The sequence below is a fragment of the Myxocyprinus asiaticus genome, chromosome 32 (assembly GCF_019703515.2).
Source record: "Myxocyprinus asiaticus isolate MX2 ecotype Aquarium Trade chromosome 32, UBuf_Myxa_2, whole genome shotgun sequence".
NCBI lineage: Eukaryota > Metazoa > Chordata > Actinopteri > Cypriniformes > Catostomidae > Myxocyprinus > Myxocyprinus asiaticus.
In genome coordinates this window covers 41,837,787-41,865,434 of record NC_059375.1, presented here as the reverse complement: position 1 = coordinate 41,865,434, position 27,648 = coordinate 41,837,787, and positions in this window count along the sequence as shown.

Sequence of the window (27,648 nt, the reverse complement as noted above, 5' to 3'; positions counted from 1 at the left end):
CATTTAAAGCAAATATATATATATATATATATATATTTGCTTTAAATGCTGTCACCCTATTTGTTTAAACTTTATATATATATATATATATATATATATACTAATATAAACTATATAAAGTAATAAAACTAGAAAATACCCTATTTTTGTGTTTGATTACTCTCTCGAATCGTTCTCTGCATTTGCAATACAACATGGCAAATGAAGCATTTTGTGACACTATAGTGCTACTGTTAACACTGGGTTTTACACAGTGGAGTTCATGCAAGTTTAAACGCATGTTGTAATCGGGAGCATACCAAATGCTAAGAAATTTGCCTATTAATTTTCATTTTCAATAAAAAAATTTACTCAAATTGTTATGCTCATCATTAAATTTATTATGGAAAATATTTGTATAAAATTAGGAAAATGCAAACTACAGGCATTATTTTTTAATAAAAGCAGTCTATTCTATAAGGTACGGCTTTCAGAGTCACAGATCTCCCCTGAAGAAAACTATGCACACTGTAAAACAGCCACTGCACTCCGACACATTTCAGGAAATAATTGATGACCCCTTCACAGGATCCTCAGACGGCACGTTGGGAAATCATTTTCAATCTTTGACTTAGCAGATGAAATGAATGCTCCCGGCTTACTTTGTCAATTCTCACTCCTTAGGGTCAAACAAAGTGGTTTTCCAGGGCCGGCCAGGAGGTGAGTTCGCGAGCAGCCAAGCTGAAAATGTCTCTTGTCCTCCACAAAATGGTGCAATGTAGCATTTCATTTAGCCCCCCTTTGTTATTTGTCTTTGACAGAGTTGTAATAGGAAGCACCTTCATATTCATTGACCAGGTGACCCCTGAGCGCTGCAGGGCCCCTGAGCACTGAAGGCCCTTAGTGTGTAAGGAGAGCCAGATCAAAACTATTTACACAAAGAAGTCTGAAAATGTGAGTTAGGGGAGTTCATAAAAAGTGAGGTAATAAAATTAAATGAAAATAAATATAGAAATTAATGGAAAGAAAGAAAGAAAGAAAGAACACACAAATAGTTACTGCAACTGTTATAAACTTTAACAAGATTTTCTGAAGTTAGACTAACCCAGTTGCTTTATACAATGGCACTGTTGAATGGTTAATTGTTATTGGTTCACAAGTATTTTTACTGTGTCATTTTCTTTATCTTCACAGCTATGAAGTAGTTAGAGGTTGACCGCATTACCATTCAATATCACTTCATGTTCAAATTGACTAAACTTCAAACAGCCTACAGTCTACCACAGGAAAAGTACAAGAACAAGACAAACACTGTGGAAATGCATATTGAAGTGCAGGGGGGCTCTTTAGTGCCACCTAGAAGATGGGCATGTTCGGGGGGCTTTGTAGCACATCCCTTTTGAGCTACTGTCACCGAACTTTGTACACATATAGATCTCATGACAGTCATAAGCTCCACTCAACAGGAAGTCTGCCATTTTGGATTGTTTGAAAAATGCATGCTCTGGAATTTGAAATACTCCTCCTAGGCATTTCATGTTACAGGTACGAAATGTTGGCGACATCATGCCAAGACAATGACGATGCTAAATTGAGATCAGATTTTTGATATATCCAACGGTGTTGCCATGGTTACGCAATAAAGTAATGTCAAAAAATGGAAACAAATTAAGTGTCTCATATCTTCTGTGTGCATCATGTGATTTAAATCAAAATTGAGTCGTATATTTGGCCTTGTGGGCTGATCACATGGATGTGGCTATTGCGGGTCACAGTCATAGCGCCAAGAATTGGCAGCATGAAGCATGGCTCTTACAACAGACTTTGAAATATTCCTGTTATTTTAATCTGAAACCCTTCAAAAGTTTTTAGAATAATGTCCAGACACTGCTGGTGCACAATAATAAAAGTTTATTTGATATTTAAATAGTGTTGCCCTGTTAGTGTTACATGGCATTGTACTCAGTCTGGATTTGTGGCATATGATTTGTCGCCAATGTGTATTTAATACTAATAATAATAATATGTATAGAATGCTTAATCATGCTTATGACATGAATATGGCTATGGTGGGTCACAGTCATAGGGCCTCCAGCTGACAACAATAGATGTGGCACTTCGAATAGACTTTATAAAAAAATAAAATAAATAAATAAACAAATAACTATATTCACCCATCACATAAAATTTACTCAGACTAGTGTCAAATTTAATAAGGTAAGGGGATTCTTGATATCTTACATGATATTTTCATAGTCAAATAACATTTATTACATTTGCCACACACATCAAAGTTGTTAACCATTGTGTCTGAGCAGAAGGTAAGACATGGTGTCTTGTTTACTCGACCAAATGCATGTGTCCATCATGCATTGTTTTCCAAAAGCCACCGGGTGGAAATTGACCCATGGTGCTTGGGCCAGTCATCGCTGCTTGCAGATATATTTAGTTTTAAAATTACTTTCTAAACAATGTCATCTGTTGGGCAAAAGTTGCAATAGACCTGCAGGAAATACAGTAATAATATCTAGTAAAAAAAAATACCATCATAACAGGGCCGGTACTAGGATGCGATTTTTGGTGGGGCACTTTTGGTGGGCAAACATTGAACGTTTCACCGTCATTCCGTTAAAACATTATCAGGAAAATGTTCACCTCACAATAAACATTATTCCATAGCGGTTTTACAGAGAACTTTACCTTACAACCCCCAATAAGCAAGCGTAAAGGCAACGGCAGTGAGGAAGAACTTGACACAACACAAGTACAAACTAGTTTTGAATTAATGTTCATTGCAAGAAAAGAGAGATTAACACTTAGAAATATATATATTTTTTACAACTATATGCAGATATTCTGTTAATGTTAGTTTAATTACTTTACTTTTTGACACAGTTTTTCTCTGAAACTTTCTGCAGACCCCCTAGCATCCCCTCCCCAGACCCCAGTTTGAAAACCCCTGGACAAGATAACAGGCAGGTGTTTTCTGCAGTTATAATAACTACAAATTCATTATATTTGTTACATCTGTTAAAAGTGTTACACTTAAAATGAGGACTTTTTTTTAAGTGCATATAGGGGTTTAAAAAAAACATATCCTCAGTATTTACCTTACAGGTGATTGACCTCAAAATGAAAAACAAAAATGTGTGTGTGTGTGTGTGTGTGTGTGTGTGTGTTTTATGGGCGGGTCTGTGAATATACAGGTTTCACTGTGAGCCCTGGACCTCAGTTACTAGCTGCATTTCCACTATTGGGCCAAATGAGGGCAAGCTAGTGCATGCCAGGGCCAGTTGCGTTCCCACTGTCACTTCCGGGTCTTCGTCATGCCTCCTTGGGGCTTACTCGGGGCCAATGGTCTAGCGCCCTGGCCCGTCGATTACCCTTGGGCCAAACAAGGCTAACTGGGGCTTGAGGCAGGGTCGATGTCAAAGTTTAGCTGTGTCAGGTCAGGCATTTCAACAGCAAGAGACTCATTCCCCAGTTTTTTATATCTAGCTACCATCTTTCCTGAACAGATCAATGGAGAATGAAGAATTGTCAGTACTGTTCAATAATATTGTCAGTATCAAATAAATCCATATCTAATAGCATATTTTATAAGCAGATATTTCATGATGCTTATGATGCAGTCTTACACTGTTAACATCTTTCAGTAATATTATTTTTCTTGTCATATTTTCGTCAACAGTATGCTTCAATAAAATTGTTTATTATCATGATGCGTCTTTTTCGTCTCATATTTGTTAATGTTGACAAAATCACACACACACACACACACACACACAAAACCTTTGTCAATGATTTAGTTGACGAGATTAACACTGCAGCCAAACGAAGAGGTGATTAAGTATATATTCGGCAAACTTGCCAAGTTGTGTATCCAGCGCACAATGGTATAGGTTTGGGAAAAAATAAAAACACCTCGGATACAGTACAAGTCCATGTTTATTTCAAGTGCTAGCTAATCTCCACTCCAGAGTCTGATACCTCAGCTTGAGTTTGCCTCTTGCTTGTGAAATGGGCGGGGCATGTGACCATGGCACCAGAGTGGTGTATTAAGGGTGGGTTTTAGAGTAGTGCTGTGGGGTTATTGGCCCGATGGTGGGAACGCAGATCGATTTTGGCCTCGCAGCTCGAGGTCCGTTGCTTTTTGCCACAGCTGGCCAGTTGATAGCCCTGGCTCTGGCCCGATAGTGGAAAAGCTACTAATGGCCTCTCTGAAAACTCAACACAACCAACTTGTGAATCTGGGCCTCACAAGTGAAGATGGCTCATAAACCGCCAATCGGATAAAATCATGATTAGTTTTAAATCTTCTGATGTGCACAAGATTGTGTGGGGGTTAGATTTAGGGGTAGGGAATAGAATATTTCATTAGCATGGAATAAAATATATGCTATGAGATATCCTCACTAATGTAGTGAAACAAACCTGATGTGTGTGTATTTGTGTGTGCTTTTGGCCTGGCACGCTTGTAGAGCTTCATTGCATCTCCCATGCATCTAAATCAAAAGCAACAGTTTATTCTGTAGCTCCGGGCCTGAAGCGTGCAGTATTATCAACACAATACAGCCATATGGAGAACAGACGCTCTTACTCTCTCATTCAGCATTCAGCCAGATCCCTGTCCCCACTGAACACTCCCCACCATGGCCACTTTAGGGTTAGCTCTTTAGCATAACAACAAATGAAAGGGAAAGGCCATTTTATTCCCATTTGGAGCCATTATAGCAACGGACACAGGCGGAGGCGGCCATTCATTGTGATTTAGCAGTTGAGTGCAGCGGACAGGGTGGCCTGCAGAATAACAGGAGATAATGAAAACATCATTTATTTATGTATTTATTTATTTAATTCAGCTCTGCCAGCGTTTATTTTGTACCATTAGAAACAAGAGATGAAGTTTGAATGTGATTCGTTTCAACTAGGTGACAACACGTAGTCTGAATAAGGGGTTTTCTATGGGCAGGTTGCAGGTCTGTTCTGATAGGATCATGGACAGGATGTAAAATCAATGCTGAATGCAAATGATAAAACTCAGCTAAACATACAGTAATCATGCATTTAGAATAGCAAAATAAATAGGCTTATCTAGTAAGGGAGGAGAAATCGCTTCCATTTTGTACAGTTGTTGATGCTTCCAATTTGGTTTTCCAGTATTTTTTATGTAAATTCATCTTTCACTCTGAATAATCTTGCCAAATTAGACAGATGCCAACGTGGACAGGTTGTTTGACATGCCATCATCCATGAAAACCATGAACAAAACTACATAAGATTAAAGAAAATATCACCAAGACTACATTAAAAACAGGGTTTGGTATTTGTTGGTCGACACTTGATATCCTTTGTAAAATCTGGGTCCTGAAGAAAAACTAGTGCAGAAACACAGGTCTAAATAACAAAACACAACAACAAATAATTCAATAATAAATAATTAAACAATTATTGAGGAGACTGTAAAAGGAACAACATCTGTAGGCATTAAATTGAACAAATAACACTTACAAAAAGTACCATGGTAATACCATAGTTTTATTTCAAGTACTTGGAGTGTAATGTAAACACATGATATACAAATAATTATTCAGTATCAGGATATCAAATTCCATTACTGTACCATGAGACCAAACAAGCACATTTATTTATTAATTTATTTATTTTTTTAAATAAATGAAATAAATTGTTTTTATTAAACAATGCAATGCCCAAGACATGTTTAAAAAACAAATAAATAAACAAATGCATACATTGAAACCCCTGGCTCTTCTAAGAGAGGCTCTAGTTTAATTATCAGTGTGAATGGTGTCGATAATTATCGGTCCATCTGCGTGTAATGAATAGACTGAGTCATAATCTCTCTCTTATGGCTTAAAGACACTGCAGGGTCCTCGAAAAGACACTAGACTCTATTGATCCTCCATGTAAACGCTCTTTACAATGTTAATAGTCTAATTTGCTTCACTGATTTCTCCCTGTGTTTTGCTAGTCAAGGACAGGCTAATTTATACTTAACTGGAAGTCCCAGTCAACAGCCCTGGAATGGGACACTTCCTGTATAAAAATGCAGGCCATTCCAGGGGGGAACGGATGATCAAACTGACCATTAGTTCTTCTCTATTTGCCCTTCAGAGGCCATTATCATGAATTAATGTGGCTGTGCCCGGTTGCTAGCATTAACTCTGTCAATGAAATGAAATTTCTTTGGCCAATAAACAGGGCAAAAACACAAAGCTTCTTCTTAATGAGGATGAGGTGAGGCATTAGCATTTCCAGTTATCTTAATAGCATATTACTCGTTTACCCAATTTCATCGGTCAAATACCTACAGTAGGCTGAATTATCTGAGGTATTGCTCAGGGCTGTAAAGAGCGACAATTTTGTTCACATTTGCGATAAATTCAAGGAAGCGACGACAAATTGATAAGTGTCATTTCCGTCTAAGAGGTGTGTAGCAACAAAGAACATGGACATTGAGGATAATATCTGCTTTGCTATTACCAAATGCTCAAACTTTAGCGAGTTGCCGCAGATGTGTTGTCATGGTAATGTGCTACGCGCATGATAACACCTTCCTCTGCATTTCTCTTATAGGTTTTCACATTAGTGGTTGATGCATATGGGTTGTTCAGTTCTTAAACCACTATAAATAACATGTTAATACAATTATTAAAAATCTGAGTATTGTTGTTTTTTTAATAGCAGTAAATAATGAAATACACATTTTATGGCGGTGGGGCAAATGCCCAGTCAAGACAATTATTATTGTGTTGCAGCACTTATTTATCTTGATACATATTAATAGCAATAATAATAGGCTAATTCTATCCAATATTTCACATAAGTCATTAAAAATTATATTGTAGTAATTGTATTATAATTGTTGTAGACAATTGTACTAATAAATAATTAAAAATAGTAATAAATAATTAAAAACAGTTTCAACCATAATTTTTTATTTGTGCTAATTAGATTAGCTCACTAGCACCAGCGCTAAAACCTTAAAAGTAAGCATACTTGCCCCGATCTAGCTACTTAATTTCATATCAACAATTAATTACAGTTGTCTTAATGTGAGAATGTGATCAGTTTGAAAGTAATTTAAAATTCTCACTTAAATTATTTAAATGTATTATTATAATATTAAATTCAATTATGAATATTGTAAATTTCATCATGTCAACTTAAACTAGTTTAATACAAAAAACAATAATATTGTAGTTAATTTATAAACAGTTTAGTGGGAGTGATAATGGTTTTAACAATCATTGAGCATATCACAAGGTCATTTAATTAAATAACATTCTGTATTTAATGTGCAACACATCATCTTAGTCAGAACTTCATCGACATGTTGCTTCCGAATTTTCAACAACCCCATTCTGGCGAATTACTGACAAGCAAATGGAGCTCACACGTGTCCATACGTTCAACAACACTTCCATCTTCATCCACTGGGGGCAGTGATTCGAATTTCAGTTAGCACAGACCGAATTCAGCTGAAGAACTTTCGACCTTCTGTTGCCGAATACACAGTGAGATCAGTCAGAGCGGGCAGGCACAAATAACAAAGTTGTTTATTTCGTTTATAGCCTATACTTGATTTCTGAAAGCAGTGGGTATCTGACTCATCTGAAGGACTGTAATACTGTATTTTGTCATCAGTCCTGCATAAACTGAGAGTAGAGGAGAGGTACTTGTTAAAAACAATCAATATTCTGACTCTGCTGCTGGGTAGGTGACAGACACTATTAACCTTAGATCATCCTGTTTGCTAAATCCATGTCACTCAAGGCTAATAACAAGTGTAATCAAATACATTATGTTAATATAATTTGATTTCTTTTTGCATTATGCAAATCAGCTCCATATCATTAGTCGTGACAGACGAGCACAAGTTTTGTCTCTCTTTTCCTCTTTCTCGTATTAAAGTGCTAACATGCTGTTAACTGAATAAAATGTTGTCTACACCAAGAAAAATCACAAAATAAACCCAGACAGAGTGACCAGGATCCCAACGCTAAGTGGAATATGTGTGGAATGGCTACTTAACAAATAAGCAAATAGATGGACATGAAATACTGATTTGAGTTAGTTGAAAATTGGTTGCCTGAGACAATGGTCAATTATACAGTTTAGCAGTCATTAAAAATAATTAATTTCGGGGCCTGGGTAGTTCAGTGGTAAAATACGCTGGCTACCACCCCTGAAGTTCGCTAGTTCGAATCCCAGGGCATGCTGAGTGACTCCAGCCAGGTCTCCTAAGCAACCAAATTGGTCCGGTTGCTAGGGAGGGTAGAGTCACATGGGGTAACCTCCTCGTGGTCGCTATAATGTGGTTTGTTCTCGGTGGGGCGCATGGTGAATTGAGCGTGGTTGCTGCGGTGGATGGCGTGAAGCCTCCACACGCGCTGTGTCTCCGTGGCAACGCACTCAACAAGCCACGTGATAAGATGTGCGGGTTGACGGTCTCAGACGCGGAGGCAACTGGGATTCGTCCTCCGCCACCCGGACTGAAGCGAATCACTATGCGACCACGAGGACTTAGAGCGCATTGGGAATTGGGCATTCCAAATTGGGAGAAAAAGGGGAAAAATGTATTCATTTATTTCAAATGATCATTTCCTCACCCTTATGTTGTTCAAAACGTGTATGACTTTCTTGCATGAAACTTTCTTCCTGGCTGCTTTTTTTTTTTACATTGCAAATAAGTATGTTCTTATACTATGTATTTTTGTCATGTTTTCCTGTAAAAATACCTAAATTTTAAAACAAGATAAATATATTCTATATAAACAAGAACATTGCAAATGATAATTTTCTTATACTAGGTATTTATTTTCTCTCATCCCCCACCCTCCCCCACCCCCAGTAAAAATACCTAAACATTTTTAAACAAGATACATAAACTTTAAATCATTGCAAATAATAATTTTGTTTTACTGAGTATTTTTATCATGTTTTCCAGTTAAAAAAACCTAAACATTGTTAAAACAAGATAAAATGTACTTGAGAACTTCGCAAATAATTTATTTATTTATTTATTTTTTCAGTAAAAATACCTAAACATGGTTAAAACAAGATAAATATACTTTGAGCAAAAATGACATAAGATGTTTTGTCTTGTTTTCAGAAAAAAATCTAACAAAATTCTGTATTGTTTATGCTATTAACAGCAAAAAAAAAAAAAAGAAAAAAAAAAACACAAATGCTAAACTTAATATAAAGGGAAAGCAAGTGTATGTTTCTTACCCCATTAGCAAATAGTTTTTTCTTGTTTTAAGCATAAACCTCACTAAATAGTTAGATCTCACTGAAAACAAGGCTTAATATCTATCATTTATTCCTCGTTTTAAGGATGTGTAGATATGTGTACTGGACAATAAGACAAAAATACTCAGCACAATGAAAGTGAATGGGGACTGGTGCGGTCAAGGTACAAAAAAAAAAAAACATAATAGTAGTACTTATGCACTATATTCCAAGTCTTCTGAAAACATACGTTAGCTTTGTGTGAGGAAATGAGAGAAAATTAAGTTATCCACTAAAAATATTCCCCTATTGCCTTTAAATGTGTCATTTCAGGTTTGACATCAATTTCGTAAAAAATCATTGCTTCCCGCATGTCTCATGACCACACCATTGACATCAAAGTAACTATACCTTTAATTTGAACAAGTGGTGGCTAAAACTTCATCACAACAATTCCAACACACATCCTGATAGTTCAGGCTAATCATAACAGATAGACAGTAAAAGACAGGGAGAAAAGAAAATGAGCTTCGATCTTTCCCTCAGCTCACTTATCAAGAGATTTGGAGGTTAGTTAGTTGCTGTGGCCAATCAAGACCTTGCCCTGAATGAGGCAGGCGAAATCAATGCTAATTACAATGCCAACTGTAAGGTACTGTGTCCTGAGTCACACCTGTTCACTTAGAGAGACGGCTCATGAGTTGTGACGTCTTCAGTCAGATATATCCTAGTCTCTAACAGTTCTTTAATGACAGGACGATAGTAGATATGTTTTTGGTAGCATAAGCTAATTGTTATGTAGCTTGAGTGGATTCAGTTCATGATTCAGCTATTTAGCCCACATTTTATAGCTCTGTTCCAACACGGTTTGGTGAAAACAGCCCCTTAGGCAGCTTGCTAACCATCTTGGATCCTCATAAGTGACTGATTTGGAACTTACACAGGCAGCATTTGGGTTTCAAATATCCTGCACATTTTTATCTTCTGTTGTGTATTTTAGTGTTCTTTTTTCTCATAGTGTTAAACAAAAAGACCGCCAGAAATGTTCTAGTGGATAACACAGTGGTTCGTGCCAGTACAAGGTTCCAAGGCGTTCGCTCGCCAGTAATCAGTGGTTGTCAATGTTTTGCCCACTGAAAGTGAGCTGCCATTACATCAGCCTGAGAAAACAAACGAGGGCCATTTCTGCTCCGCTGCTCTGTCTGATATGTCAATACAGCCGCAGCAGGAATGGTACAGATGGATTTTTCTCTCGCAGCCACACAAACAAGGACACGTCTGAGTTGTCTCTTAGAGTGGAATCAGTCAGACAAAACGAGACGAGTTACACACTACTAGCGCAAGTGATGCTGATACAGGTGTGAGACTTCAATGCCAGCTGTGATTGACTGGAATCGTTTTGTTCATGTAAGTGTGTGTTAATTCTAAAACGTTCTGAGCATGTGAGACAGATTTTTTTAGTGAAAATCTTGATGCAAGATCTTACGGTTATGTTCTCTTTTTATCTTATTATTAAGGTGATTTGTTACTCCATAGAAACCTTCAACCTGGTCTCATATAAAAACGTTACTATACCAACACTTGTGCAAAATTATTTTTTTGTGGCTTGTTCAATGTATCACATCAGTTTCCTGGTGAAATGAACACTAGAGGCGCTACAACAACAATGACTTTTATTCACTTTTACACCAATCACGAGTAAAACGTCAGATTATCAGTTCACAAACTCTTACTTTTCGTCCTGTTCCTCACACAATGCTATCTTATGGCATCTAAACACATTTACTATAGCGCATGACTTGTTTTAACGTTTGCATTACATAACCAACTACATTTACAAGCTTGTTTGACTGTGATCAAATTGTGGGGCAGCTCAACTGATAGAGCGTTGCACTTTGGATGCAAATGACAGGGATACGAGTCCTGAAGAGGGTTAGGGTTAGTCGACATATGAGCCCAAAGTGTCAAAAAAGCACCAAAAAATTACATGGCTGCTTCAGCAGTTGTATTTTATGACACTGTGGGTTAGGTTTACGGTTTAGGCTAGGGAGGTCATTTTTGTTAATTTAAAACTTGATGGAACGTTAACCTTAAAAACCTCTTCTTTTTTTGGAAGAAATTTAACTTGCTATTAGCACCACACAGTGGACATTTCATCTCAGAACTGCCGCGATTTGTATAGGAACTACGACATATCATTTTACAAAAAAGTCACAACAGTCACGTCATTTTCATTAGATCAGACACAAAACCTTCTATGTTGATCTTTTTTATTTATTTATTTATTTTTTTTAACACAAGCAGAAGAAATTTCTATGAACATTTTTGGCAGACCATTCCTGTGTATAGTGTTGCGCAATGGTTTTATGAATGATTTAAACAGATATTTGCTTTGTTTGTGTTTCGTGAAAGAGGCCCAATACATAAGCTACACTAAGGCAATGCAATGACATTCAGACATTATAAGTGTAACTGAAGTGTCCACCGTTATATATATGTTGAATTTTCAGTATTATACTCACAATCTTACTTGTATATTCTGTGAGTAAATATAGAAATATCAGACAACACAAATGCATATTCATATGTGCGGGAATCCCGTGAGTGTGCTCTGGATTTGATTGATTCATCTTCATAGTTATGCCGGTCATAAACAACACATAACATGCAACACCTGAAACAGCTGAATCTTAAAAGAAAGTGTTTTAGCTGAAGAGGCGAATAAGGACGATTAAACACAAATGGCTTTATATGTCAAAGATCTAACAACATTTTACAGTCTAGTATTGATATACAACTTCATCTGTAGCTTTACCTGCAGTCTCTATTGCTCAATAACAATCGGACTCACATTTTGAGACGTTTTCCTATAGATATCGAAGAAATGGAGAGTTTAGAGTCATTCACTGACTGAACAGTACATATTAATGAGGAATGAGTTTTCAGGCTGAAAATTCTCTCTTCCTCTCTAATGTACATTACTAAGGCAATTCTTTACAATGTTAAAGAAAGTTCCTAACAGGAGAAGATTCAATACACAATGTTACAAGAGCCTTTTAATTTAGGAGAAATTATCTTCTGTTTGAAATTTTTGTTGCGACTTTTTTTTTTTTTTTAATAAAGCAAGACAATGATTAGCTTAAAAGCTTTCAAGTTTCTGAAAATAGCAGAAAACATCTTCTCTTAAAGGAATATTCCATGTCCCCCATGTTCAAATCGACTGCAGTTGTGGCATAATGTTTATTACCACAAAAAATGATTTCGTCTCGTCCCTAGTTTTCTTTTAATAAAAGCAAATATCGAGGTTCCAGTGAGGCACTTACAATGGAAGTCAATGGGGCCAATCCGTAAACATTAAAATACTCACCATTTCAAAAGTATAGCCACAAGACGCAAAAAAAAAAAAAAAAATACAGTAAAGAAATATGAGTGTTAACATGATTTTAGTGTGATAAAATCGCTTGCTAACTTTTTCTGCGTAATGTTGTATTCCATTTTAAATCTCAGTTTCCATGACGACGTAATGCTGTAAACCCTAAACCTCTAAAATGACTGTAATAGCAGTGATTTAAACAACTTTACAGCTCAAATAATATGCAAGTTTTAACAGAAGAATTAATGTAAGTACTTTTATAAATTTAGAAGCTTCACATTTCTGCCTTTAAACCCTCCAGCAATTGGCCCCATTGACTTCCACTGTAAGTGCCTCACTGTAACCTCGATTTAGCTTTTTTAAAGGAGGGACGAGTCTAAAACATTTTTGTGGCATTTAACATTATGCCACAGATGCTTAAGCTTAACTTGTATTGAACTCAGAATATTCCTTTAATGGCCATCATCGCCACACCAAATCAAAACAATTTTGAATTTCCACTATGCTTTCTCTGAGTAAAAGCATTCGTTGTCAATGTAAAATGTTGACATTTTTAGAGCTCCTACCGCTCAGACAGATCTTAATGTTTTGCATGGTTAAAACTCATCTCCATAAGCAGGAATCATTTTAGCACTCTGTGATATTGGCTAATGAACTGCAAGTTTGGGCACACTTCCCCTTCGCCACACAAGCATATACGACTAATGAAATAAATCATGTAATAATGAAGATAGACAATCGACTGTTGTGTCCTATTGTGTTATCTTCAACTGCACAGATATGGATTAAAAATTAAAGGAAATATAATCTTGGGTATCTGAAAATATATTTGAGAAATAAAGAGGGAGGGAAGGAGAAAATGGCTAACATTTATTTATTCTCGCTGTTCTCTTCTCCAGTCGACGCTATAAGATTCAGTGCAAGTGTCCCATTGGCAGTCATTATCAAGGCTATCAGAACAGCCCAGCTAGACTCCAACAAAGATATAAATACTACCCTGCACACATACACAGTTTAATGATGGAGCCAAAGCTAATGGCTCACACCCCCTCCTGATTTCTCCTCACAACTCTTAAAAGTGGAGACAGAACGGAGAGATACATGGTTCATGTAAACACTGTGCTGGGCAGTATGACACTATCAACTTGGTCTCGCAGAATTACGTTACTATGCCTACATTTTTGCTAAATTATTTATTACATGGCTTGTTGATTCATCGTACCACTTTCCTGGTGAAATGAACACTAGAGGTGCTACAACAACAATGTTTCCATACATGGATTTTTTACGAAAAAAGCTGATGGAAACGCAAATTATCGCTAAAATTTCACGTGTCGACATAATATTTTTCCATTTAACTCTAGCGCATAAACTCTATGTCGATACTTCAAATATCACGAAAAACTTGTTTGGAAACACTTTTTGTTGAGGAAAGTGGCATTAACGCAAAAATGTAGTGTCACGTGACAGAGTTTACCCCAATCGTTAGCCTGTGTTAATCATGACGACAGTCTACATCCTTGAAAGCTAATTTATTGTATGTGATTATGGATTGATCTTAACAGCGTATAGATCTGATGCTGCAAATATGACACTTCCAGGAGTGCCAACACAAATATCTCTCTCATGCACATGGACAAGTGCACGGAGAACAAATGAATGGCCACTGTTTGTGATTAATTTAATCATGTTAGCCATTCGTTTATTTATTAAAGTTGATTTCCACACCATTCAAAATAATAGACGGCAGTCACGGAATTAGCCCACAATACAAAAAACATCATTTCTGTGCACAAAGATGTTTTAAATTAAAAATAAATACACAATACTAGGAGAAAAGCATCAGTGTGCTTTTTTGGAACACTAACAGCCCAATTCTATTAAATTATTGTTTAGCTTACTTTTGGAAAAATGCCAGCAAAATTCCCTGTATGAAATTAAATAAATTACCAAACGAAAAAAGCATTAAATTAAAAAAAATAATTTAAAAATATTTTTAGACCTATATATGCCTTTTCTTTACACAAACTTAAATTAGCCGTACCCTGTTCTGTTGACGAAAAAAGTCAGCTGAATGACATTCTCAGAATGTTCTAGACTTTTTTCAAGACTATAAACCATCAGAACTATTTGTCCAATGCTGAGTTCACTTTCAGAAAACGAGCTTTTGAACATTTTAAAACGTTTAAATATTTAATCTAACCCTCTTTACCTCAGATCACATTTGCTGAGCTTCTTCAGAAAATGTAAATTGCATTATGATACTAAAATTAATTTTAGATGACAATCAAGTTCAGTTGGTCGTTAAATGTTGCTGGACAAATATGCAGGACATAATGCAGTTGTGATGGCGATGCTTTAGATTAGATGATTGTTTAAACTAGCCTATTGAATATCAGGAATGTATCATATGTAAACCCTGATATTACACCGCATCAGTTTTTCTTTAATAGCTGTGCACACAGCATATACACATTGATGGATGGTCCTTATACTAACACTAAAAGTTTCCCCCACTGCTTGGTGCAGGTTGCCAGCTTGAACAGGACCATGACAATTCGCTTTCGGGTCGGAACCGGTCAGAACCAGTGGCAACCTGCAATAGGCGCAACATCAGGACCAATATTACAGTCCTATCAGAAGGGCAACTGTTCCCTTTTGATTGCAATTCCTCCTCCTCTGATTGCTTTTATTTGTGAAATTATAATGACAATAAGCTGGTTAATTTCAATGAATTGTCTCAATACTCTCCCAATTTTACCAAAACTTTGGAGGGAAAAATATTAGGGACATCTGGGCGGCGAATTAGCGATAAACACACATTTCTGTATGGAAACGGCTTAAGGTTAGATTTCTTTTACGATAAACCAAAACGTATGCGACAAAGTGTTTTTTTTAGGCATGACGTCATCACGCACACCATTTTTAATCGATAAAAGGCCATTTGAATGGAAACAGGCAGAAGACAGCAAATTTCGCTAAATTTGTTTTACGCATTTTCACTTTGTCGATAACAAAATAGTGCGAAAAGTGGATGGAAACTAGGCTAATGACTTAATCAGTTTTACACAAATCATGAGTAAAATGGAAGATCATCAGTTCATTAACGTACTTTTTGACCGGTTCCCTCACACAATGCTATTTTATGACATCTAAACACTTTTACTTTAGCACATGACTTGTTTTAACAATTGCATCATATACTGTAACCAGTTACATTTACAAGCTTGTTCGAGGGTGATCAAATAGAAACACCACAAAATGAAGTGGTTGTGTTTTTCATCTCACATTGTAACAGTGGTGGCCCCAAAATAAATGTAAACAAATAATTCAATTAAATAATAATAATTGAATTAACGAATTCGGGTGCCAGACGGGCCTAGGCCTGTCAAAATTAATGCCTTGACCCAGATAGCTCTAAAAGCCACTGGTTACAATCTATGTACATGAATGCAGAAAGTGTATTTTCAATTAATTCACAAAAATAATTTGAAACAAATTCAAAATATATATTGTTTAATAAATACAGACACAATATTACTTTAGAACACAAATAGGCAATTGTCAAAAGTATTAGAATAAAAGAAAACACAAATGATCATTAACACAGTAAATCAAACAACAAAACAAAGCAATACATATTGCTATGTGTGTGAAGGTGTGTATGTGTGTAAATGTATGACTGCGTGTGTGAGAGAGTTCAGGTGTGTTGGGGTGTATGGTGTGGTACGCTGGGTCCGGAGTGTTTGCATGTACCAGTGCTGCCAAAACACAGAGGGAGAGTCAAACAAGAAGGAATATGAGTAGGTCCAAAGATCCCAGCAATCAACTGGCACTTCAACTTTAGACCTTTAGATCCGTCACAACTGACTGAAAAGATTTTCGGCGAGTCCATCGACTGCTTACAGTTCCTCCCAACTCACACCACTCCACTGTAACTCAAGTGCAGTCAACGGCTTTGAAATTCATGCCACACTCTCTAGTGATGAGCACGGTTTAATTACTCCCTTTGTCTTTTCTTTCTCTCTCCTCCAATTGCATACCTTGTCCCCAATACTCGTACACAAAGAACAAACTTTCTTCCTCCTTACACCAGCTCGGCACACCACTCTGTATCACCCACTCCTGTAACACCTTGTGCACATTTTTACTCTGCCACACTTTCCCCCACTTAAGAATACAACCCATGGTCCAAGAACACTGACAATGTCTTACCCCAGGTCTTTGGATATCTTCCCAGGAGTTCCTCCCTTTCTTCAAATTTCTCTTTTTGGTGGGCGTTTTCTGCCTCAAAGAATTTCGTTGGATGAGATGTGTGACAGTGATGGGTTTTCTATGAGTCTGACACTTTTTACATCCCTTGACAAAACTCTTCACATCAGTCCACATTGTTGGCCAAAATGCAACCTCGTTGAGTCTTCTGAAGGTCTTGTATACTCATAGATGGTCACTCACATTGGTGGCATGACAATGCTGAAGAACCCATGGAACAAGGCTGCTATGGATGTGGACCCGATGTTTGTAAAACATCCGTTCACATTGGATGATGAGTACACCCCTTAGAGTTGGTCTCCTTGTTGAGGCATTGTGGATGATCATCAGGATGAGGAGGCATGAATGTTGGTTGAGGTGGAGGAATGCAACTTTGCAGGGAGAGGCCTTTGTTAGAATTCTTTGTGCTCTGTTTTTTCATGCTGGTAGGCTGTTGGACTGATGGCTGGGTGGATATAAGGGCTAAAGTTAAGTGAGGGCAATTTCCATGTGTATGAAGTTCAAGGTTCTCTTGGATGTTCAATAGATTACTTGCGATGTCCTGCTGAATCTCTAGCTGGAGCTGCTTCATCATACAGTGCACCTCTGAAACAAAAGTTAGCCTTCTCTTTAAGTTCTTCTGAAATCTTTAATTTCACCTATGTCATGAGTTTATCCATCTCTGACTTCAGGGTTGGAAATATTCCACTCTGGTCTTTGTGTGGAAGTGAAGAAACCTTGGCTGAAGACTGGGTGTGGTGGTAGGTAGGAATGCAAAGTCTTAAAGGAAACTGATGGCAAACAGGTGGCCAGGCTGAAGTTGCATCATCAGGAGCTTCAGTCTTTGCGAAAGGTGATCGGAGGGGTTGGGAGGCGCCATGTTCAATGTTGTGATTGTTTGTGCATGTAATGTGTAGAAATGTTGTACAGATAGTCCATACAGAATAGTCCAACAACTTTCAGGTTCACACATATTTTTCAGGTGTCAACAAATCACGCAACTCAAATGTTCAAAGTTCAAGTGGAATCACTTTTTTTTTTTTTTTCAGGTTTCAAATGTTCAAGTGTCCATGTCCCTGTTCGGGCACCACTTCTGTAATGGGGGCTGCCTTAATTTAAGGTTAATCAAAGATTCAAGTAAATAATATTATCTAAATCACTTTGTTTCGGGCCAGACAGCATAAAAGCCTGTCATTATAAATAAGTACATAAAAAAATATATATATATATATAATATGTAACCAGACAGCTCAAACCACCAGTTACAAAATTAAAGGGTTTAGTTTTCACAATGACAAAACACACCAACAATATACCTTATGAATAATGTAAATGTTATTTTCTCTCTTTTATGCAACCTTTACGTCGCTAAAAATTATGATGATGATATGTGGGAACATGGAAGTGTAAATGCTGCCGGTGTGTGTGTATGAGGTGCAAAAACTCTCAGCTAAAACACTTAGGAATGGCAGGGACATGGACTATGTGGAAGATATATTTGTTGGGGAAAAGAACGCAGATTCAAGCCCCATACCTGGAGTAAGAAAGTGTTTTTCTTAAACACTTTTGTTTGCGGTGCAGCTAGCGGGACTAAAACGCAGACCTCACTTCCTGGTCATAACAGCTTTTGACTATTGTAATATAAAGCATTTAATGCCCTTTTATTATCCAAACCAGACTGATCTCACTGTAAATTCGGTGAAAGTAGGTCGAAAGTTCTTCAGCTGTAATCGGTCTGTGCTTTCTGAAATTTGCATCACTGCCCCCAGTGGCCAAAGCTGGAAGTGTTGTTGATCATATGAGCATGTGTGAGCTCCAGTTTCTGGGTGAAATGTCCACAGAGTGGCGCCAAAAGCGAGTTGCATTTTTAGTTGTAAATGATGCAATTCAGTCAACCCAAATACAACCCTAATCCTGTGGAGTAAAAATTTATTTGTAGTGTAAAAATCTTGAACTCATGTATCTGAGGCTACGCGCTACACTAGTCACGTCACTGGAAAAGGTAAACATATTTTAATTGATGCAAAAAGTGTATGGCGGCGACAGCGCTTGTCATTAACTTGGTAGAATGGGGTTGATGTCAGGGTACCAGAACATTCAGTAGCAACATGTTAATATCCTGTTTGACCATGTTGTGCATAAATAGGTATTACATCATGGCAATGTGGCTTATAACCTAGTATTTCATTGAATTTTCTGCTAAAATAACTAGGCCTACATTGTAATGTGTACCTATACTGTGAAACAAAATTATTCATAAAACGGCTTTCGATTTTTGACAAATCATCCATCCTTATGTGGACATTTCAGAATCCATACTAAACCGCAGTAAGTGAAAATAAATGAAAAGCTGCACTATAATATCGGATGCAAACAATTTACGATAAAGCGAGCAAAAACATGATTGATGGGTGGTCTGATACGATCCTGAGTTTCTGTGCTAATGCTCTGCGCTCACTGCTGATAGGTGCATACATCCATGAAGATATTTCGACAGCGGAGCTGGAAAAAACAAAGCCATCATCTGCTTCCGTTATTAATGGCTCTGTATCGTATGCTCATTGCCAAGGACACAATTTGTATCACAATGCAAATATCTGTCATTATAGCTGACAGTTCATTTTTCCTGCTGGAGAAAGAAAAATGTTTTTGGTGTTGGTGGGCCACAACGCTTCAACCAGACAGACTTTAAAGGCGATTTGTGGACAAATGTGTGCTGCAATCAGTTTAGTTCAAAGCAGCTTTTATCGGCTTTGAGAGTCAACACTGAAATTTTAATATAGCTATAACAGGATAAATAATTTATACTAAAGAAAAAGTAATTTAATCTATTACAAAAATATCTTTCCTGGCATCAATAAACTCCTTCGTAGTAGGTGTCAGTGTTGGAAAAGCTACTTTTAAACTGTAGCTTATCAAGCTACAAGCTATTCAGAACTTAAATATAGTTAAACTACAGTCAAGATTTAAAAAAGCAATTGGCTAAATTGCAAGCTACTAACAAAAAGTAGAGTACAACTTTAAATTGAACATAAAATGTATACTTTGGCCAACATACACTAATAATAATAATAATAATAAAAAATAAAAAAAACACCATATTTTATATAACTTAATTGAAATATAGTGATAAACAGCAGCAATTAACCAAATATTTCTCTTCAAAAAACAAGGCAAAGCCCCTTTAGGGCTGCACAGGTCTCAAATGAATCAGTGAATCATTTATGTGACTAATTCATTTACATGAACCGTCTAAAGGAAACATCTCACTAAAATAAATCAGAGTTCCCAATGCTAAATATAAGGGAATTGTTTATTTTAACCGGTTCATTTACAAAAAACGATTAACTTATATGATTTGGATTTCCCAGCGCTACATAAGAGAGAAGACGGTTTACATGAGCGTGTTTGATTACTCCCTCGACTCCATTGCTGTACGTGATATAATGTGACAAATGAACTGTTTTGTGGAACTACAGCGCTACTCGTTGGAAAATGTAGCTTGTTAACTGGAAAAGCTACACTATTCTGAAAATAGCTAAGCTACTGTCATGCTACTGACCGTAGCGAAAATGTAGTTACGTTTGTAGTGCCTTTAGTTGACTACTCCCCAACACTGGTAGATGTTTCTGACTGCTATAATCTTTTTGGGTGAGTATTTTATACAGTTGTAAGAGTAAAGAATTGGTCATTTAAGTTTAGACACTGTTTGCCGTGCAGATGCAAAACATTCAGAACTACTTTCTGTAGACACATGATTTAGAGGTTGGGGAGTAGCAGAGTACATGTAACGGGATTACGTATTTAAAATATAAAATATAAGTAACTGTATTCCACTACAGTTACAATTGAAATTGTTGGTAATCAGAATACAGTTACATTCTAAAAGTATTTTGATTACTGAAGAGATTACTTTGCATTTTATTGTAATTTTTTAAATTTAATATTTAGTCCTTTCAGATGGAAAACATTTATCCATATAAATGATGCAATCCGAGGATCTTTCGAGTAGTGGTCAAACACTTTCTTATGATTTGTTTCATTAAACGAGCAATTTCACACTGTTGTGAATGAAATATGACATCATTGAGGAACTTTCCCTTGGGAGCTTAATAGAGAGGCTACATTGTGTTTTTACAGCTTAACAAAAACCAGTTAGATACACTTTGACAGATTAAACATAAATACAATAAATGCAGGATTACATGCCATGTCAATGTTTTTTATGCGGTTAGGGTATTTTTTACAAGTAATACTAACCAATGTAGCCTTTAACATCATATAGAAAGCTACAAATAATATATTTTCTGCCTCATACTATGAACAGAATCCACATCCAATCAGAAAAGTATGTCATTGTGGACACTCTGTGGGGTTTTGAAGTTTGGAGAAGCAGAAAGATTTAACCTTGTGTAAATTGTCATGTGAACATATAGCTTTATGCCAAGCTAAAATGCTATTTCTTGCCTTTACATGCATCTGTTACCAGACGTGATTATTGTTTTTTTAAATGAATTCCATGAAGAAAATTCTTGTTACATCATAACTTTTTTTTTTCTAGTAAGACTTTTGATATTAGGGCAAAGATGTACTGGAAAAATTGTATTCTTAATGAAAATTTAAATATTGTTTTCTTATTAAAATATCTTAAAATCCTTAAAACAAGATGCATTTACTTGAGTAGCAAAACTGCATACGATATTTAGGCTTTTTTGTTTTTCAGAAAATGTATTTTTAAGTTTATTTTCTTACTTTATTTACTTGTTTATTGTCAAAACAAGTGAACACAATCTGCCAGTGCTGAAGAAGTAATCCAAAGTTTTTAGATTACATCATTTACCTGGAGTAGTCAGAATACATTACAAATTACATTTTACAGCATGTATTTTGTAATCTGTAGCGGAATACTTTTTAAAAGTAACCTTCCCAACCCTGCACATGCTTCAGAGGTTGTGGTCGCAGTAATGGATGGTCTCAGCAGCTTTGACGGCTATTGATTTTCTTTTTCTTGAGTATCCATTCATTCTCCCACTCACTCTTTTCTGTGACTCTGATCAGTTAATTTACATTTAAGCCAGTTGCTGCTGTAGGCAATTAATGCTACAGGTTCATTAGGGCTCACTGTGACTTATTAATTAATCAATCTGCGTGTGTGTTTGTGTGAAGTAGAAAATTAACATTGAATAAAGCACACAAAATCATAATTACGTCACAACAGGTTTGTTGCTTATACTGCAGTAATCATGTACTACTAAAGCTACCATAAGATAGAACAATAGATAACTGTCAACATTGTAGAGAGAGGGTGGTATAATATACAGGTGCATCTCAATAAATTAGAATGTCGTGGAAAAGTTCATTTATTTCAGTAATTCAACTCAAATTGTGAAACTCGTGTATTAAATAAATTCAATGCACACAGACTGAAGTAGTTTAAGTCTTTGGTTCTTTTAATTGTGATGATTTTGGCTCACATTTAACAAAAACCCACCAATTCACTATCTCAAAAAATTAGAATACATCATAAGACCAATAAAAAAAGACATTTTTAGTGAATTGTTGGCCTTCTGGAAAGTATGTTCATTTACTGTATATGTACTCAATACTTGGTAGGGGCTCCTTTTGCTTTAATTACTGCCTCAATTCGGCGTGGCATGGAGGTGATCAGTTTGTGGCACTGCTGAGGTGGTATGGAAGCCCAGGTTTCTTTGACAGTGGCCTTCAGCTCATCTGCATTTTTTGGTCTCTTGTTTCTCATTTTCCTCTTGACAATACCCCATAGATTCTCTATGGGGTTCATGTCTGGTGAGTTTGCTGGCCAGTCAAGCACACCAACACCATGGTCATTTAACCAACTTTTGGTGCTTTTGGCAGTGTGGGCAGGTGCCAAATCCTGCTGGAAAATGAAATCAGCATCTTTTAAAAGCTGGTCAGCAGAAGGAAGCATGAAGTGCTCCAAAATTTCTTGGTAAACGGGTGCAGTGACTTTGGTTTTCAAAAAACACAATGGACCAACACCAGCAGATGACATTGTACCCCAAATCATCACAGACTGTGGAAACTTAACACTGGACTTCAAGCAACTTGGGCTATGAGCTTCTCCACCCTTCCTCCAGACTCTAGGACCTTGGTTTCCAAATGAAATACAAAACTTGCTCTCATCTGAAAAGAGGACTTTGGACCACTGGGCAACAGTCCAGTTCTTCTTCTCCTTAGCCCAGGTAAGACACCTCTGATGTTGTCTGTGGTTCAGGAGTGGCTTAACAAGAGGAATACAACAACTGTAGCCAAATTCCTTGACATGTCTGTGTGTGGTGGCTCTTGATGCCTTGACCCCAGTCTCAGTCCATTCCTTGTGAAGTTCACCCTAATTCTTGAATCGATTTTGCTTGACAATCCTCATAAGGCTGCGGTTCTCTCTGTTGGTTGTGCATCTTTTTCTTCCACACTTTTTCCTTCCACTCAACTTTCTGTTAACATGCTTGGATACAGCACTCTGTGAACAGCCAGCTTCTTTGGCAATGAATGTTTGTGGCTTACCCTCCTTGTGAAGGGTGTCAGTGATTGTCTTCTGGACAACTGTCAGATCAGCAGTCTTCCCCATGATTGTGTAGCCTAGTGAACCAAACTGAGAGACCATTTTGAAGGCTCAGGAAACCTTTGCAGGTGTTTTGAGTTGATTAGCTGATTGGCATGTCACCATATTCTAATTTTTTGAGATAGTGAATTGGTGGGTTTTTGTTAAATGTGAGCCAAAATCATCACAATTAAAAGAACCAAAGACTTAAACTACTTCAGTCTGTGTGCATTGAATTTATTTAATACACGAGTTTCACAATTTGAGTTGAATTACTGAAATAAATGAACTTTTCCACGACATTCTAATTTATTGAGATGCACCTGTATATATATATATAGTACAGGAATATACAGTTTGTGGAGAGAGAGAGAGAGAGAGAGAGAGAGAGAGAGAGAGAGAGAGAGAGAGAGAGAGATTAGCCCTACATGCTGCTCTTGGCTTGTTGGTTGGTATTGGCTCACATGCACCACTGAGTTCAAACTTGCTGAGCTATGAACTCCCATCAACACACACACACCTACATCTCCCTCAGATCTATATGAATATAGGCTAACCAATCATGTGCTTTAACAGAATCAGTTAGGAAAGTATAGCCACTATATTACCAGATAAATCAAGAAAAAAAGACCAATCACAGATCATTATGCAAAGAAATAAGACCAATCAGAATTCAGAACTCTAATGTTATGATGAAGCTGTCTGTGTTGGTTACATTTGAATGCTGAACATTCTATAAATGTAGTTCAATGTGATATTTTCTAACTTAAGTACTAAATTTCTATTGTATAAACTAAAGCTGTGGCCAAAAATATTGGCACCCTTGGTAAATATGAGCAAAGAAGGCTGTGAAAAATATGTCTTTATTTTTTATCCTTTTTATCTTTCTTTCAAAATATTCACAAATATCTATCCTTTAACTGAAGTAAAATCGCATAATTAAATAAATATTTTTCTCCAAAACATGTTTGCCACAATTATTGGCACTCCTTGAAATTCTTATGAGTAAAATATATCTGAAGTATATTCCCATTCATATTTTAAATTTTTTAGGACACCTGGGCGACTAAGAACATGAAATTGTTCAGCCGTGACTTCCTGTTTCAGAGGGATATAAATATGAGGCAACACACAGGTCAAAATCACAATGTGTAAGACCAAAGAATAAAGTTATGATGTGCGGCAAAAGGTTGTTGAGCTTCACAAAATGGGAAGTGGCTATAAGAAAATAGCTAAAGCATTGAAAATACCCATTTCCACCATCAGGGCAATGATTAAGAAGTTCCAGTCAACTGGAGATGTTACGAATCGGCCTGGAAAATGACATGTGTCTATATTGTCTCCATGCACAGTGAGGAGGATGGTTCAAGTGGCCAAAAATTCTCCAAGGATCACAGCTGAAGAATTGCAGAAATGAGTTGGGTCTTGGGGTCAGAAAGTCTCAACAAAGATATTAGACATCACCTACATCACAATAAGTTGTTTGGGAGTGTTTCAAGAAAAAAGCCTCTGCTCTCATCCAACAACAAACTCAAGCGTCTTCAGTTTGCCAGACACTACTGGAACTTCAAATGAAACCAAAATAGAGCTTTTTGACAGCAAACACCAGAGATGGGATTGCACACAGAGAGGTAGCCATATGGAAAAGGATCTCATGGCCACAGTTAAATATGGTGGTAGATTTGTGACGTTGTGGGGCTGTTTTATGCAAAAGGTCCTGGACATCTTGTTCGGATACATGGCATCATGGACTCTATCAAAAACCAACAGATAAAAAATCTAAACCTGACTGCCTCTGCCAGAAAGCTTAATATGGGCCCTGGTTGGATCATCCAGCAGTACAATGATCCAAACAAACATCAAAATCAACACAAAAAATGCTTCACTGACCACAAAATCAAGGTTCTGCCATGGCCATCCCAGTCCCCTGAACTGAACCCCATAGGAAACCTGTGAGGTGAACTGAAGAGGTGAGTCCACCAGCTTGGACCTCGGAATCTGGAGAGGTTCTGTATGGAGGAATGGTCTCGGATCCCTTGCCATGTGTTCTCCAACTTCTTTAAGCATTATAGGAGAAGATTTAGAGCTGTTATCTCGGCAAAGGGAGGTTGCACAAATTATTGAATAAAAGGGTGCCAGTAATTGTGCCACACATACAGTATATCTGAGAAAAATATATCTTTTTTTTTTTTTGTCGATAAAACTTGTGTTGTGTTTGCAATTGTTTGATATCCATTAGAGGATAGATTTTTGTGAATATTTTGAAAGAAAATAAAAAGGATAAACAATAAAGCCATATTTTTCACAGCCTTCTTTGCTCATATTTAGCAAGGGTGCCAATATTTTTGGCCACAACTGTATATACGCATAATGTTTACCAAAACAACAACAACAACAACAACAACAGATAGCACACCAAAGACTGAAAGTATTTACAAATCATTGTTTGAATAGAGTCCATTTGTTAAGTGGTTAAGGCTTAATTAGGCCACGTCCACACTAATCTGTTTTCGTTTGGAAACTCAATTTACAGTTTCCCAAAGTTATTTTCTCCAAAGCATGCATTAAGGGTGCTGTAAGCAATTTTAGACATTCTAGAATTTCCTCAAGCTGAGCCGTTGGATTAGCCACGCCCCTTTTTTCCAAAATCCCACACTCCAAAGATACCAAAAGAGCTTTATTGAGACCGACACAAGCAGAAATATCCACATTTTTGTTTGCTGTTTACAGAGTCTAATGCTGTCACAGAGACCGGGGAGATATTTCAGGACTTTTAATATCTTTCATGCAGCAGTAAAAAAATGTGCACACATTTCCATGAAAAAAATTGCTTACAGCACTTTACTGGAGAGCATCTTTGTGATGCTTCAATTCCGTTCCAGTGTGGATGAGAGGTGTAAAATTTGCAAAATAAATGAATTTTTAAGAGAAAACAGATTTGTGTGGACGTCGCCATAGAGTTAGGAGGTTTAGAACAAATCCTAACCAGAGGAATATGAATAGAGTAATGCCCTGCAAGCACTGAAAAATATTGTTTATTGGACTCTTCCTCGATTATTTACATTTGTGAATTCTTCATTTCCCTACAAAATAGAAAATCTTTTCATTATGATTTATCATTTGTTATGTCATAATTATTTTTATTGGATACAAATGCCGTTTATGGGTGGAGCCTGAGCGCTGCTGCGAGCTTAATGATGCATGAGATTAAACTGAAGTGCTCAGCTGTGCTGCGGTTCTCTGCTGACCCCCCCCCCACACACACACACACATACACACACACATGCACGCATGTTCCCCAAGATGCTGCACCAAGTCCATGACAACAACATCATGCTTCTAAACAATCTAATAAAGGTCTTAAGACGCAGGAGGTTAACCTCTTCCTAGAGCTCAGCATGCGTACTTTTCCGGCTGCATGATGGCTTTCACCACACATTCTGTTCATTAGTGGCCTGACACCCATCACAGCCCCTCTGCTCACGGCCGAACCCCCACGCTGGACTCCTCAGCTCTCGGCACAGCCCTGCCTATATTCCCAGCGGACAGATCCCAGGCAAAAAACTAATTCTGCTTTTAATAATGTGTCAGGAGGAACAGGGTAGCTCATAAATTATGTGTCTGTGCGGGAGCAGAGCCGGCCACCAGGGGAAAATCAGGCCGAGAGAAAAAAATCTAAGCACGGCTTTGACAAACTTTTGTAGAAGATAAATAATAACGTACACATAGGATTAGTTGTTAAGTCACGGGCAAGAGCATCAGGAGAGCTGCTCTGACTGGACCTGTACAGGATGAGGAATTTATAAGAGGAGAGTATCATTTGTTTTCGTCCTCTTTTGCTCCATCCCTCCATGTTTTATTTGTATCTTCTCCCAGATGTGCTGCAAAGCAATCTGTTCACAGCCATATCCACCACACCTGGGCTGATGCTTTTGTTCTAAATATCTATTATACTATGCATGTAATTTGGTATCTAATAAAATAGTGAATGTAATAGATTTTGAATTCTCACATTACATGCTTTGTATATACATGCATGTTTGTCACTTAACAGTACTCACATTGTCAAATATGAAGGTGGAGCCTTGCTATCCAACCCATTCTCACTCCCGAAGAGTCAAATACAGCCACTTGTGCAAGAGCCTAGCGCATTTGAAAACGCATTAATTTTGCTACGTTTTGGCCTTCCGTCCACTATGAGATAGCATTTTTG